Consider the following 13,608-nt stretch of genomic DNA (forward strand, 5'->3'; position numbering starts at 1 on the left):
ATCTTGATAGGTAATATTAAAGCCAACGCAAATGTTAATTTGAGTCCTCAATGTCTTCAACAGCTGTTGCCGATGTGAACAAACGGGTAAACCTGAAATATAAAACTTCGATGTCCGCCGACCCGCAAGAATTTATATTTCTAAAAAAGAGAGAGTGCGGGAATATAGATTAACAAAACCTGGATATCGCCGCCAAAGGGATCGGTGACAAGAACAATTAGCGATTGCAACGGAATTAATCAGTAAAAAGGCTTAGTTGCCGATTTTTTAATGTTTCCATCAACGTTCCAAAAATATTTGTTATTTGTTAAAAATATTCAATTCAATAAAATATTGAATTTTGCCCACCGGTACTCGCATATCAATGAAAAATAGTTGTGTAAATATCGCAAAATGTCTCATGCTTTCAACATTGTGATTACAATAAAATGGCACTTGATGGTATTTTGTGAATTCGGTGATTTTGCAAATCTGTGACATGCTGCTAAAAGTTTCGTCTGATTTGAAAATCGTGCACTCTGGTCACAATACATCCAAAGTTACTATAACACTTTACTAACACTTTTATAGTCGTTTTGAATTCAACGATATCATTGATAGTCACATGACCACTCTCCTTGAAAGAAACGCACTGTGTAGTATTCCAACATCTGGTTTCAAAGACGCGGAGCGTTTTTGCGGGAGAAGCGGAATCGGTGTGCTTGTATAATAATCATATTATAAACAAGAATTTTGCCGTTAATGCAAAAGCTTTATCTACTATGTCTGCATCTCATAGGTTAGAATTCCGGTAAATATCGTTATGATATGCAGAATTGAGTTACAAAAGTACTAGTATGTTACTTATTTGTCACTTTAATACTCGAAAATATTTGTTAACTTTGAATTTTTATTCCATTCAAAATCGGAAAAAAGTGCTATTTCTCTTCAAAATCGGAAAAAAGTGCTATTTCGCAGTCCCTAAAAAAAGTTGCGAAAGTGCTTCGCAATTTTCGCAAAAAAGTGCGCTAATAGTGAACACTGCTCAGACCTATACTATATTATTTGGGCTAAACTGCAGGGGTGGCCAACCTGCTTTTGACCGCAATCGACTAAAATCGTCAAAATAGATCGCGATCGGTAATAAGGTCTGCACAAAACGAATGGGCAAATAACTGCACACACGCTGCATACAAAAAAATCGACAAAAAATTGCATTTTTTATGTTCCATTTAAGTTGTTGATTTGAATATTTAATTGTACCCGGCGTAAATGTTTCATTATTTATAATAAAATAAAATAAATATTTTCAAACAATGAATGTTACATGACTGCTCAACTCCAGTATATGCAATACACAATGTATACCGCTTCGGGACGGATAAATGTGCATGTTTCTACATTAACTTGCGATATATATACCTCAGAAAATTTTCAAGATATTTTACTATTGAAAATTCTTTTACGATTGTTTTGAAGTGTTGGCGATTATAAACTGGTTCACATGTTTGAAGGCATCATTTTTCTAAAATATTGAACCCCAGCCGCTTGCACAGATAGTCAACTGATAGATGATTTTAGTTTGCGTAATCACGAACGTCCTTCGCGAGAATTTTGATTATCGCAACCAAACTAAAGCTCCTCGGAAGGCAAAATGGCAATTACTGAATTAAGGCATTCAACTATTTTTTGGAAACATAACTAAAAACTGGAAAGAATAACACTGTAACACGCAAAACTATGAAAACGAAGCCTGTTTAAACATCTGTCCGAGCGGCTGCAAAAACTGCAATTGTTATGTCATTCTAAATGATTCAATAGTCGTGTTACACACTAACAGAAATATATTTCTGTAACGCTTCGTCTGACCAAGGTCAGACTTCCTCAGACATACATAGTCCAACCTAATCGATAGCACATGTTATGTCATTGTTGGCTTATTTTTGATTGGTTGTGGTCAACGACTAACATACCATGATGCGCAACTAAAGCCTTGGCCAATGAGGAGTGTCTGACGCGATACGCTCCATTGCGGCAACTTGATTCGTTAACGCCCACTCGAGTTCCCAGCGTTTTGCTGCAGTTTCACCATATCTGTTGGTCGCATCGGACTCAAGGGCTGTAGTTATTATATAATCAGTGGCTATTATGGCTAATAAAGGTAAGTCTATCATTTCTATACGTTAGATATATACTATCAGTATGTTTCCATAAGCGGGTGATTATTCAGGGAGCTACCATGTGCTGATATATGACAAGACAGAGCTGCCGAGTTTAAATCCCTGAATCAGATCCTGAATTTGATGATACATTCAGACATTACCTGTCTGCCTGTACCGTACTAGACTCATTCATGTTAGAGGATCATAAACTGACAGTATTCATAGATCTTGACGAGGCAATGGAAGAAAAGTTTACCTTGAATGAGCAAAAGTAAGACAGCTATTGAAAAGAGAGCTACAGACAGACAGAGGGCAAAAAGTGTTAAGAGAGGTTTAATGCTGGACCACCAACAGATCATGCATTCAATTATCTTACCATCAATATATTTTCTGGATTTTATTCTATAGATAAGACATACCTGAATGTGATATTTTCATGACAATATTTTTGCTAATAAACAACTTATTCTGTGATTTATAAGAAATAACTTATGTTTTATTTCAAGGTGCTCAACGTGTCAAAAGTTATTTTCCAGCGTGGCATCTTTGGCTCAACATATTCACAAACAAGGTAATATTTACATAATTATAGACTCCTACATAAATTCCATGATTACCTTTTTTATATCCAAAATTAGGCCAAGTATTCATAATATCAAAACATTTATCCATAGACAGTGCTGACCAAGAGCTCTGGCCCATCTCTCTGCTGCATCAATCTTGCAGCAGTCTTAGATAGCATAGCAACTGAATCAATGTTTATAGCTAAACTTGATTGCTCTGCAGCTGATTAGGGCTTGAGAAAAAAATCGAATATTGTTTTATAAATCCTGGTATTTCCAGTTCTGCAGTTGGAGGGTGAATAAGTTGATGCACTTTTTTTCAAGTCTTGCAAATTTTTATGACATTTTTTCAGCTACTTTCCTCTTTTTTGGAGATCTATTCAAAGTTGGCGTTCGTCTTGGGTATTGCACCAATTTTAAGACGCGACTGTGAGGCTTTGTTGGATATTCCTCTCTTTTATTATGAAATTAAAATCTTGAAATTACTGTTTTGAATGTCATATTCTTCCAAGTGTCCTTCACAAATTTTATTCGTCACGTAAATACAGGTGTTTAATATCAGAATCAGCCTGCAGACCAATCACATTTTTTTCAATTTTGTCTGCCCGTTCGCTTTGATGGTGCCAAAAACAGGGTGCAAGATCCACTGACACTATCACATTGTGGAACGCAACATCGATTACTTATGTTGATGAGTGATGTAAATAAATAGCCTATAATACAAATTATGCAATTCTAAAAAAAGTAGCCGAAAAGAAAAAAACGAGTTGACTTTGAAAAAAGGAATTGGCACTTTTGGAGTTTAATAAATCTGTGAATACTATCAGACTATAGTGCTGGTATGTTAGTTGTAAGTTATAATAGGAGAATTATATTTCCTATAGACTGGGGGGTATGTGACTAAAAAGATCGTAACCCAGTACCGGACTCACAGAACATGAGAAATAAAGTAGCCTAGGCCCTAGGTTACGATAATCGGGTAGAATATTGCAGTATTGAGGTGTTTCATAGAACGCCAAGTTACCTGTACGGTACCCACGTTGTCTTGAGGGGGAAACTACTAGTTGAAGCCAAAGGTAAATCTAATCTATCTTTGATTAAACTAAAGAGACAGAGCTTAAGATGGACAACCGGTATTTGATATTTTATTATTCTCCGTTTAAGGTTTTAAATCTAACCTAAACTAGCAGAATAGTCTAACTTGATTCTTCGCTGCCTATTTTAACATCAATTCCAGCGTATATCTCAAACATCCACAACAACATGGCTTCGATCAATAATACCACCAAATCAACGCCTACGCAACGCCTGAGTAGAAGTCTTCCCGATCCAGGCCTTTCACCAATTGGATCTGTATTGCAACAACAGAAGGGACACTCTAACTTCCAGATAAACCTACAGGAGGCAATACAAACAAACATCATGAACCAGTTACCATCCCTAATTGCCAAATGCTTAACAGAAAACTTCAGCTCTGCAAACTTTTCATCAGAATACCTACCAATGAGTCCAGGTCTAAAAGAATGCATGAAGGAACAGATGATATCTCTGAAAGAAATTAAACAAGACCTTGCTTCTATCAGAGAATCACAAAGCTTCCAATCTGAGAAATATGACGAAGTTATTGCAAAGCAAAAAGTTACAGATGAGAAACTTACTCTTTATTGCAAAAAAATACGAGATCTCGAAGAGTTAGTTTACGATCTTGAAGATGAGTTATTTTATGTCACAGAAAAACACGAACGTCGATCTAGGATGGATAACCTAGAATTTCATGGCATTCCATCAACCGAAAATGAAGATACTGATGAACTAGTAACACAAATCGGAAAAATTATCCATGTAGACATAAAGCCTTCAGACATCTCCGTAACACACCGCTGTCCAACAAGGAATACCAACATCCATAAACCAATTGTAGCGAAATTCACAAACCGCAAAATTCGAGCCAAGATACTCAAAAATCGAAACTTGATCAAAACCTCTAGCAATACAACATCTATAAGAGACTTGTCAAAGGTGTTCGTGGTTGAAAACCTAACCGAAAGAAATAAAAACTTATTTTACCAAGCGAAGGTCCTCAAGAAGCGATGTGGTTACGCCTTCCTGTGGACATCAAATGGCAAGATATTGATTAAAAAGAACAAAGACACGAACACTCTGTCCATAACTGATGAAGACGATCTGGATAAAATAAGATAGGTCCAATGATTTTTCCACTGCTATACATAAGTAAATTATTAATTCCCCTTATGACCTATTTAGGAACCTTCAGTATCTATTGGAAAATTTCAAGCTATGACATTCCCCCCATCGCACTAGCATATTTGATCACAATCTATTACATGTTCTTTAAAATTGTATCCATTATCATCACCTATCTATGACCTAAACAGTGATCCCAACCCAAACTGGGAATCTTTCACCCTGAAATTTCTTCTACCCCAAGTCAATATCTGATATCAACAGGGTAACGTCAATTTTCTACCTTCAGAGTTCATCATTTTGCACCTTAATATTAGATCATTACCTAAATATTCTGATAATTTAGTTGAATTGATTTCCAATTTTTGTACTCCACCTCAAATCATCACCTTAAGCGAGACCAGGATCATAAGTGACAGTGTTGCGAATGTTAATATCCCTGGGTACACCTTCATACATGCTCCATCCCCAACTCGAGCAGGCGGTGTTGGTTTTTATATTGATAGCAATTTAAATTATCATGCATGCTCTGAACTCGGCTTAGGATTTCCTAACTGCGAAGACATTTGGATTGAATCAAAGAACTTCCAACCAACCTCAAAAATTCAAAATCTTGTTGTTGGTGTAATATATAGGCATCCCAAAAATAATATTCCAGCATTCACCACAGCAATGTCCTGTCTACTCGAGAAGCTGACAATGGCTAAAAAGCAATTTATAATATTAGGTGATTTCAATATAAATCTTCTTGATTCTCATAACAATCTCACTACCAAGTATTTAGACATGCTCATGACTAATTTTATATGCCCGCTCATTACCAAACCAACCAGAGTTACCCCGACCTCTCACACCCTTATAGACCATATTTACACCAATACCGTCAATTTCTGCAATTCATCATTTATTTTGCTCAGTGATCTCACTGACCACTTTCCCGTAATGTGCACAATATCAGCAACTACTGGCAATATAAAGACAAACACTCGCATGAAACGTGACATGACTAAATTTTGTGCTGACCTGTTCAGATTGGAGGTTGAGTCGATCTGTAACAATTATACTAGTATTAGCATACATGAGGAAAACTTCAATAGCTCATTCGATCTTTTTCTTAGTCACTTCGAATGGTTGATTAATAAGCATGCTCCATTAAGACCATTTTCGCGTAGAGAAAATAAACTTTACTCTAAACCGTGGATTACTAAAGGAATTCGTAAGTCCATCAAACATAAAAACAATATGTTTAGAAAAAAATTCTTAAAGGGAAACTCATCCCAGCGTCTCCACTTCAAAAATACAAGAACATTTTGACGCACTTGCAGAGAAAATCGAAACAAATGTATTACCATAATATCCTTGAAAACAACAGAGGGGATGTGAAGCACACTTGGAAAACTATCAATGACATTATTAGAGTTAGGTCCAAAGATGAATCCATCGTCTCTGAATTGGAGCTTGAAAATGGTGCCACAGTTTCCGACCCCGCCAGAATATCCGCCGAATTCAATAAATTCTTTTCATCTGTAGGAAAGAAACTTGCTGACAATATTCCACATAGCAAGAAATCTTTCAAAGCTTTCTTGAGTGCTCCCTCACAGCACTCTTTTTTTCTGGAGCAAACGACACCTTCCGAGGTTCACCAAATAATATTGAACCTGAAAAAGGGCAAAGCAGTTGGACATGATGGTATTTCCCCGTTTTTCTTGAAAATAGTCGCAGATATTATTTCTCCAGAACTGAGTCACTTTTTTAATTTATCATTCAATTATGGTATTTTCCCCTCCTCATTAAAGATTGCCAGGGTTATACCAATCTTCAAAAGCGGCAACAAAAATAATCCCTCTAATTATCGGCCAATTTCTATTCTATCTTCAATTGGTCTTATTCTGGAAAAGTTAATATACAAGAGAATGCTAATTTTTTGTACCAAATTCAACTTGATCAATAAATGCCAATTCGGATTCCAACCAGATCACTCTACTAGCCATGCCATCCTAGACTTAACTGAGTTTGTCTGCTGTGCTTTCCTTGATCTAAAGAAAGCCTTTGACACGATGGACCACAAAATTCTTATTCAAAAGTTGCAACACTATGGTTTCAGAGGTAATGTAAGCAAACTACTAGCTAATTACCTGAGTGGTCGTTTTCAATTTGTTGAATTAGGTTCTCATAAGTCCCCAATGTTGCCCATTCAGTGCGGGATTGTCCAGGGTTCAATTATCGGGCCTTTGGCTTTTTTACTCTCTGTAAATGACTTGTCGAACTGCTCTAATCTTCTAACCAAGCTCTTCGCCGATGATGCCTGCCTGCTTGCTAGTGGAAAAGACTTGACCACACTCCAACACACTGTAAACTCAGAAATAAATAAAATATATGAGTGGATGTTATGCAACAAACTTACTGTAAATGTCGAAAAATCTAAAGTCATGGTTTTCAGCCGAAAATCGCTAACAACACATGCCAACATTCTAATCAAAATCAGGGGGGTTGCCTTGGAAGTCGTCCAATCCTATAAATATCTCGGGCTCCATATAGATAATAATTTAAAATGGAACACCCATACTATCGAATTACATAAGAAATTGTCGAGATCGGTTGGGATATTGGGAAAACTCAGACATTATGTCCAGGATGCCACCCTACGAACTGTCTACTTTGCTCTCTTTCAATCCCACATACAATATGCCATAACCGCTTGGGGCTCAGGAGCGCAAACTAACATTCATAAATTGGAGATCTTACAGAATAAAGCTGTTAGAACCCTCTCTAGAGCATCTATTCGTACAAACCTAAACACCCTATACCATAAAACAAGGGTGTTAAAACTATCTGACATTCACACTCTAGAGATCTCCAAAGTTATGCACATATTTCGAAACAACCACTTGCCCACAGCTTTCAACAATTATTTTGTTTCGCTTACCTCTGTGCATGAACACAACACTCGCTCTTCAACCAAGTCCAATTTTTTTGTACCTCGCTTTTCACTGAGCAAATCTCAAAATTCCCTGAAATACAAAGGTGTCATAATATGGAATAGTATTCCACAAAGTTTACGTGAAAGCACATATGTCTCTTTTAAAATAAAATATAAGAAGGTCATGCTTTCATCTTACCTGTCTCGAGTCACCACATCTGTTTGATGTGCTGACACCCTCCACCCCTTGTCATTGTCAGCTCAACACTTGACTTCACCCACAGTCCACAGTAACTGAAATAGATAGAGACTCTGTGAATATTAAATTTTTTTTTTCTCCACCGTGTCAGTGCATAGCCATGTGCCACTCATACAATAACCAAACTATTCATCTTGCCAACATCAGGCTCAGACGGGTTATCTTGGATCCAAACCATACCGGTATACCGGTGGGTCACTTCACCCATGATCCATAATTTTGGTCTCAGATTGTGTACAAATACTTAGCTATTCTTTATGTCTTTGTCAAGTGCCAGTATACTCACCAATTTCAAAATTTTAATGATATTGCAACTTACTAAATTGATGTCTTTTCCATATGCTGTTTGCTTGGGTACCGGTACCGTACCGATACCGTACCGGTACAGTGTTTACTGCATTCATGTTTTCAATGATGGACTAAAATTTTCTAATATACTAGTTTCTTTATGTACATATTTTGTCTAACTAGCAATACCATTTACTTCCACATTTATTTATTTTGTCGATTATTTTCAATCGCCAATCAAATTTTATTATTTTTTACCTGTTAACGTCAGGTTGGGTCCTTAGGCTTTTCCCTCTTCACACGACGTCTCCGGCACCAAAGCACCTTACCACTATACTTCCACTTGTTTACACACTCTCGTATCCCTAACTGCGACAAACAAAACTATTTTATAATAATATAAATATGCCAAGTTATCGGCTTCCCCTCGCGGGATAAATATGAATTCAAGCTCAACTCAGGCAGTGTCTGTATTCCGCAGTATAAGATTTCGCTGACGTTGCCATGGCTACTCACAAGACGGTGCTCGGAGTCGTTATCCGTTTCTCCTTGGATCGGGTGTCTTTTGGGTATGCAGGTCGCCTCGACTTACTTTAACGTAAACCTGTTCTAATATTTATAGTTTGTTTGATTTATATATTACTGTTATTTATCTATTACTGTTAGACTTGTCATGGGTGTCGCTGCTCGATCACCAGTCTTGGTGTCTCGCGCCTCCCTTCACCCTAAAGTACCATATTTCCTATTTCTTGTATTGTGTATTCACATTGTGTGCTTTGGAATGGTGAAAAAATAAATTACTGATTACTGATCACATACCACCGTCTTCACCAATCCCCGAGCAAATCAAGTGATCGCAATGGAGCGTGAAGCTGCACCAACTCGTAACGCGAATAACTTTGTTTGTTTTATCAATGTGGGCGTGGTTTTCTTGGCTAGTTTCATCCCCCTGGTTGTGGTTAAGGGAAAATACAAATGTTGAGTAGCTGAGCACAATAAATACCGGTATTGTATTTTAAATGATTTTAATAATAGACAGTAGAATGAACATAGAAAAAAAAAAAAAAAAAAGCCAAACGGAAATTCTGACGCCAAACGTGTTTCAAAAAAGCCAAAATCGTGAAATTTGGCGTTAAAAAAGCCAATATGGAAATCCTGGTCTAGACACGCGACACGCGATAAAATTCACTCAACATCAGACACGATCATCTGCTCGTGACGTGGCGATCGACGTGTTGGCCACTTTCGGGCTACAGCATATTTGATTCAGAAAATAAAGACCGTTTTTTTAATGCACGTTTGTGAGGAAGAGGGGGAAATAACCAGTTTTATTGATGTCAGTTGGTCCATATTCATAAAGCCGACAAGAACGTAGGTAGCAATGTTAAGTCATGCAGGAGTTGAAAGAAATGGAAGTAATTGAAAGGTGAGAAATCATGTATCAAGTTGTAGGCTGACAGTTGATGTTTTAAAAAATACACGGCATTTCAGACTGTTCGTTTTATCTAGTTCAGTGTAGATATAGTCTAGTATGCAAACACTGCAGCCTATAGTACATCAGATAAAATGCATTATGTATAAGAAGTATTAGTCAGTATTTAATGGTATTTTTATTTGTCGAAAAACACTCATGTCGTTTCAAATATGATTTTCCTTCTCGTTTTAGATACTGTACTACAAAAGAAAACACCAATGTTCTAACAATCCAGTCTATATAGGACAGTCCCGGAATTGACGTCTGGCGTCCCGGGCTGGGCTACGGTTGTCCCGGAATTTAATGACCACCATGGCGTTCTAAAATAGAAGGCCATGTAAGCGTGTCGGCTTAGTTCAAAACTGAAAACGGATAGGGTTTTGTTTTTTATCAATTCTAAAAAAAACATCGTGTTTTAACTTTTATTTTGACTTTTACCACTATTGCGTACATTTATCGCCCCTTTATATCTCCACCAAAGTAATAATATTTCACCCGGAATGTTTAGCCGAGATATCAGAGAGACGTTTTGAGTAAGAAAAATCATGAAAATTAGCTCACGAGCCTACTACAAAAGCAATTCGATCAAGTGCAGGCAGCCCTTCGGCGAAACGAGTGGGTTGCGATAATGAAGAATATGCTTATATCGGCGGTAATCTTCTGATATGAAGAATGAGACACCCTAACCTAGCCTATGTTACTTGTAAGAATCCTCTAATTTAATGCAAATCTTTTACTGCACAAATCCATACGTCATGCAACCTCACCGTTAGATATAAATTCATTCTAGTTCTATTGACTATTAAGGTTTTGGCTAGGGATTTCTCCAAAAAGAATTGTTCTAAAACAATTGGTTTAAATCACATTTCAATTTTTGCAAGATGCACTGAACTACAGCTTGAGAAGGTGTACATGAGCCTCTATCGATCGTTTTGACGGATTTATTACAAACAAGAAGCGCTTGGCATGTTTTTACATCCATTTTTCTTCAACCTATTTAATACAAAAAAATCAAATAGTACAGCCAACAAATCCCTATAGAAACGGATATAATTCACGCAAATATTGTTTTTTTTTTAATGAAAACGATTACATCTGTATGGGTCATTTAAATAGATTTTCTATGTTGTTGTTTTTTTCATTTATACTTAAAAGATTCAACATTTCACAAGTTACTTTGACTATGATCAAATTTTTTAAAGGCTTGGAAATTGTGAAAAATGCTGCACGATCATCACTCTTTGACGCGCAGCTCGTACTGTTGCTTTTGATGTCTTTCGTGTTTCACAAGCTTCTGTTGCATCAACTTTCGAATTCTATACATAGGTGACCCGGAATGGTTTAACGCTAGGTTGGCAACTCTAGTAAAGGTATATGAGAATCATAACAGTTGCAAACAGCTTAGATGGGTTATTCATATTGAAATAATTTGGCATTCTTTGAAACTGCCCATCAAACCGATGTTGGGGGACTTGAAATTCATTGATTTTTTCCCCAACTATGAATATATTTTGAGGTTAACGAGGCATTAACAAATAAAGCGGAGGAATTTGTTCTATCGCTGTATGGATAGGATATGAAGATTGTAAATGATACCAGGGCACGTCTTTTCAAAACTGGAAAACATATGAATTATACTCTTCCACCCGACAATGATTCACTAAAGAAGCATGTTCTGAGGGCAAATTACCAGGCAGGAATTCATCACTGTTGCCTAGAATCAAAGCCGATAATTCGCCTACGTATTGGCCATGGATGGGTTTTTGATGATGGTGTTTCGCGGATTACATTGATGGATCCACTTACAGCCCCCAAATCAGTTTTTGAGTTGGCAACTGCAAGTGTAGCAAAATAGGTTTCAAAATAATTTATGCATGTGTGTCAAAAACAACCTAAATTGCTCAAAATTTCGTTTTTGTGTCCACTGCAAAAACCACAGTACACTTATATAGGTAAAGTCGATTTTCGAGAATGAGGATTTCGAAAGCAATTGATAGGGAATTGAATTAGATATTGAAGTTAATTCAATAAATATTATATATTAGTTTATTTTTCAGGCATCTGTTAGTGTCGAAAGTCCTGTTTTTATAAAAAATATTGCATTTGTTTCAAATACACAACCACATAAACTAATTGTGAGATTTCTGTTCACTATGTTATTCATTTAATTTTCTTGCCGTTTCCGGTAAATTCCTCACTGAGAAAGAACAGATTAATTAGTGTTTTTGTGCTCAATATGTTAATTTGTGACTTTATTGTCTAAAAAGCAATGCGTTTGATGGCTTCTATAAAATGAATGCAACTTCTTATGATTCTGTTCTTTGTTGTAAACTGCTTGTCTTATTTGGGTTAGACGAAACGTTACAGAAATACAGATGTGTTAGTGTGCAGCAGGGATCTTGAATTGCATAGTTCTTATGCTGTGTTGTTGTAAACCTATGGTTATTGGTTTTACGGGGAATCCTCAATTTTGCATCAGAATTTTAACCAATTTACTTGTGTTTTTGTACTCACTGTGTTAATTCGTGACTTCATCGCATAAAATGGATGCGTTTGATTGCTTCGTTGTAAACTTATGGTTGTTGATTTCGGGGAATCCCATAATATCCAATTTTTGCATCTGGTCTTTTGAGGCATGTTTTACCGAAAATGTGCAACTTTCGTTAGTGGGAACGAGCTGTAAAGCGTTCAGTATGTTCATTTTCATACAAAACTAAAGAATCTATATAGTCCACAGATGTGCGTTACGGAACTCACTTCCTAAGCGTTTTTCTGGGCCTCGTCTCACGGCCTATTCGTAAGGACATAAGCTTTCAACAGATGCATATAAAGTCGTGAAACCTTCGCCGCAAACAGAGTGACGTATCAGATCTGAATCAAATGGTCTGTGTACCTTTCAAATAAAAACCCCGCAGATATTGCTTCAAAGGCTTGTTTGCCGGTGAACTTGAGAATTAACCACAATGGAAATCTTAAATTTGGGCCAGATTTGCAATGTTTTGAATTTAACAGAACACAAAATAATATTAAATATGATTCCAACCAAACATACCGTAATTTACTGATAGTCAACATTTTAACCAAAGATGGAAAATTGCTGAAACCAGGATCATTACGTAAGTAAATTACAGTCCTTCACGAAAGAAGGTCTTATCTGGACCTCTTGAAGTATGCGCATCAAGATGGCGCACAACCTGAACTCGGGTTGTGTACCAGGTTAGGGTTCAGGTTATCCGATGGATATCCTTATCCGAGTAGGCCGGTCCGTCCAATAGCTAATTCAATATTTTAGTCACGTTTCATAGTTCAGGAGAAAGTAATTGCACCTGAAGTTGGGATTTTGAAAGCAAACGCAATAACGCGAAAGATTCTCAACAAATGTATATATATCCTGCTGTAGTAGTTAGTCAGCGTGCACCTGAATCCTAATTTGTGGCAGCCTCGCAGAAGTTCGATTAGTTCCACGTGAGCCACGTATGAAAATGATTGTTCGATGTTGAAATAGAAACTGATTCTTCTTCCAAGAGTATTTAATGTAAATAAAAGACTTGTACGGTATGTTCGAAAGATGTGCAAAAGGTACAATACTGATGCACTACCGATGTATTTTGGAAGAGATTAGGCTTACACGTAATTGACAAAAATCAATTCCGTAATAACGGCCAAATCGATTACGTAATGACCTCGTAATTGCGATATTTTTTCACACATTTAAACCCATCATAACAACCAATTGAATTCACTTCTTTTCCGAATGG

General features: G+C 36.8%; 2 long non-coding RNA genes across 3 annotated transcripts; one reads left to right on the plus strand and one right to left on the minus strand.

Annotated features, from left to right (window-relative positions):
* The first annotated feature begins 1,978 nt into the window (after positions 1–1,978).
* Positions 1,979–3,425, plus strand: LOC120327028 (uncharacterized). The gene is made up of 3 exons (XR_005567482.2): positions 1,979–2,140; positions 2,648–2,712; positions 3,058–3,425. It is a non-coding gene; the product is annotated as an uncharacterized LOC120327028 (long non-coding RNA).
* Positions 3,426–5,124: 1,699 nt separating this feature from the next.
* Positions 5,125–9,160, minus strand: LOC120326515 (uncharacterized). Of its 2 annotated transcripts, none has more exons than XR_013475158.1 (6): positions 8,635–9,160; positions 8,029–8,123; positions 7,836–7,920; positions 7,045–7,258; positions 6,259–6,567; positions 5,125–5,958 (listed from the first exon to the last, which is right to left on the minus strand). It is a non-coding gene; the product is annotated as an uncharacterized LOC120326515 (long non-coding RNA). The 2 variants fall into 2 exon arrangements; XR_013475159.1 differs by having other exon boundaries at positions 7,045–7,265.
* Between the last annotated feature and the right edge of the window lie 4,448 nt (positions 9,161–13,608).

Source organism: Styela clava, chromosome 4 (genome assembly GCF_964204865.1).
Source record: "Styela clava chromosome 4, kaStyClav1.hap1.2, whole genome shotgun sequence".
Lineage (NCBI taxonomy): Eukaryota > Metazoa > Chordata > Ascidiacea > Stolidobranchia > Styelidae > Styela > Styela clava.